Source organism: Drosophila hydei, unplaced genomic scaffold, assembly GCF_003285905.1.
Source record: "Drosophila hydei strain 15085-1641.00,03,60 unplaced genomic scaffold, DhydRS2 tig00008147-arrow-arrow-pilon, whole genome shotgun sequence".
NCBI lineage: Eukaryota > Metazoa > Arthropoda > Insecta > Diptera > Drosophilidae > Drosophila > Drosophila hydei.
The window spans coordinates 384,892-387,941 of record NW_022045851.1 but is presented as its reverse complement, the minus strand read 5'-3'; the positions used below and the strand labels follow the sequence as shown (position 1 = coordinate 387,941).

At 37.2% G+C, this 3,050-nt stretch overlaps 1 long non-coding RNA gene across 1 annotated transcript; it reads left to right on the top strand.

Annotated features, from left to right (window-relative positions):
- The first annotated feature begins 248 nt into the window (after nucleotides 1–248).
- On the top strand, nucleotides 249–2,833 carry LOC111603458. The gene is made up of 3 exons (XR_002751687.2): nucleotides 249–390; nucleotides 444–545; nucleotides 2,564–2,833. It is a non-coding gene; the product is annotated as an uncharacterized LOC111603458 (long non-coding RNA).
- Nucleotides 2,834–3,050: the final 217 nt, after the last annotated feature.

Below are 3,050 nucleotides of genomic sequence, written 5' to 3'. Positions count from 1 at the left end.
AATATTGACAAATAAAAAATACGAGCTTCGATTTTCAGATTCGTCCGCGCATGTAAAAATTCGAGCCAATACGTATACGCGACGTGCGCCATGCACTGTGCACAAGCATGAGCCAGACATTTGAAATATAAAGCCTTTCGAACTATAACTCAGCATTTATAGTTGATATTTGATTATTTTTATGGCACGGAAAATCAAAAATTGAAAAAATATTTGAACGGCATTTACATATTCCATGCACAGCGAGAATTGAAGAGTAGCGAAAACCAAACTATTTGAATTGTATTTAAAAGCAATCCATTTCAAATATTTAGTTTATATATTTAAGAATTATTTCAATTGAATGGATATGACCAAAGCAAAACATTCGGTTGGCTACCTGGCATTCAAGTCAGTTTTTTTGCTATTTATAGAAACATTTTCACATAAGCCTCACATGCCAGTTGACCTCAATGAAGTGTTAGAGAGCTATGCAGGAAAAAATGTGTGCGAGGAGAAAAACGGAAATTATTGCAGCTCAATAAAACATGTGGGCAAACATGCAGGTGAGTAAAATTGTAATAAGCGTCACGTAGCAGCCAGCTGATACCAAGCGAGAGAGGGACCGAGTGAGCGAGACACCGATGAAGGGCATGACACACAGAGTGCGAGAGAAAAGCTGAAACAATTGGAAATACATTTGTCAATAACCGCACGCAGAATGATGCAGGCCTGTTGCTGCCCAGGGCATATTACATCTACGGCAATGTTTATGTGCCGGACGGATTGTGGTCGAAGGCGGGGGCACGATAAGTTATGGTACGCTGGTTTTGCGGGCGACGTAACTTGTAAGTGTGGTCAGTAGTGCTCTACATATGCCAATATGTAGTGGCAGAAAGAGTGCAACGGGTGTCACACCTGCGATACAAATCTATTTTATTTCAATAATGCATTTGCTGGCAGCGTATAAATAAACAACCACAGAGCAAGCACAATACCACATGGCAGCAGTCATAAATTCCGTATTCGCTTTTAGCGAACCTATCAGCTGCCTCTCCAGACGATATTGGACTTAAAGAATAAATAATTGTGTACAGTTGAAATCAAATCAAATCTTACAAAAATGTCTCAATTTACTATCATTTTATGATCAGATTTTTATTTCTGGCTATTTGCCAAGATACTGCAATAAATTTGCACGCTTGAGCAGCGATTTGCTGTTGTCAATACGTACACTTCCAACGGCAGGCCTCGTTACGCTGCTATGCTACGTCTAAATACATATACATGGCTGTAAGTTTTACCCATTACCCAATACCCAAGAGAAGGACTTAAAGACCTTGAGCATCAAAAATGTGCTCAATTGAATTAAGTCGCAATTTGTCATTGCGAATGAACGCTGTTGTCGTTGTCAGTCGAAATGGCACGAACGCCATAAACAAATTGTAAGCATCGCAAGAATATATTAATAGCAATCGAAACATCGTCGTCGAAAACAAATAATCGTTAAATTTTATTGAATTTTACATTTGTAAACATGATGCTGCCAACGATAGATAAAAAATATGTTCGCAATAGCTACTTATAGATTTTAAATACCCTACAGGAATAGGGTAAGCCCAAGATTAACATAAATACGAAACGAGTTTGTTTGTTTGCAGTTAATTATTTAAGATACTTAGGAATTTGTTGTTAAATCAAAAGACATTTAGCTAATTTATTTTTTTATATACTATATGCACGAAGAAAAATATTAATTTAATGTGAAAAAAAATAAGAAGGGCTAAAGAAACGTCGCTTAAATTACTTAAAATCCAACAGTTGCACGAGAACTTCATATCCAGTCACGTCAGCTGCCATGTTCCACAAACGGGGACACGCACGTAGGGCGCTCTGGCATCAACATGTGAAGTACGGTCGTGCATCAATTGGCCAAACGCTGCTCGTGTCTTGTTCCGCTTTTGGGGAGGTCTGAGCCATCAGATCTGACTTTGACTACGAGTCTGACTGCGACTGCGACTGTGACTCTTGCATGTGGCATGCTTGGCCTGACTTATTACTTGGCAGCAGACTCGGCCTTTTGTCTTTTGAACGGCCGTAAGAAACAAGCCAACGGTTTGTTATTGTTTATCTTACAAGTAACGGCACATTATAGCTTTTTATGCCATTTACGTTTTATGTCATGTCGGCGTTAAGCAAAGTCGATCGTCCTGCCGTGGACATATGCCAAACAGCCAGCTCCTTCAGTAGTTTATGACTGATGGCCATGATAGGTGTGGATATGTGATACTTATCTGACATATATACATATGTATATACACAGATAAATATACATATGAAGTTGTTGGCCAAGTAGCTATTGCTGTTATAATTTCATTGCAAACACGCAGCCGCCACCAAGTTTAGGCCTCATGTTACAAGCAGTGGAGCTGCCCTTCCTGAAGATTGTCGACAGCTTTTTCTGTTTTTCTTTTGTTTCATTCACTTTTTATGTGACATTTGTATAGCCTTTTAATGTTATGTAACTGGCGTTGATGTGCTGTCACGTTTCTCTTTTTAATGTCCAATAAAATTATCGTTTCAGATAAAGTCGTAGAGCAGAGCAAAAAAATGCGGAGCACTTGAGCAGCAATATGCACAAATAATATGTTAATTTTTTTAAAACTTGGCCTGCATTTTAACCACAAATATCGTCGAAGCTCATATGGCTTTTAGCCCAAACAATAATATTCAACTTTACGCTTGCTTGGCCTACATCAAACTATTTTCAAATTTAATCGGGTCACAGCTAAAAAACTTTCGCACCAGACCTTGATAAATTGTATGTCAAGTGGACAAAAATTACCATGGGAAACTAAATTCAAACTAAAGCATTAAAACAATTTAAGTCGTAGTGGTGGAATAAATAAATGTAAGCATTTAATATGCACTTATCCATTTATTCATTAATAATTATTTGTACATTCTTTGGTTCTTAATTGTCTTTATATTTGAAAATTAATCTGAAAATAATTTTATATCTTATAATTTGAGTTTACTCCATTGTTTTAACTCTGCTGATTATATATAAT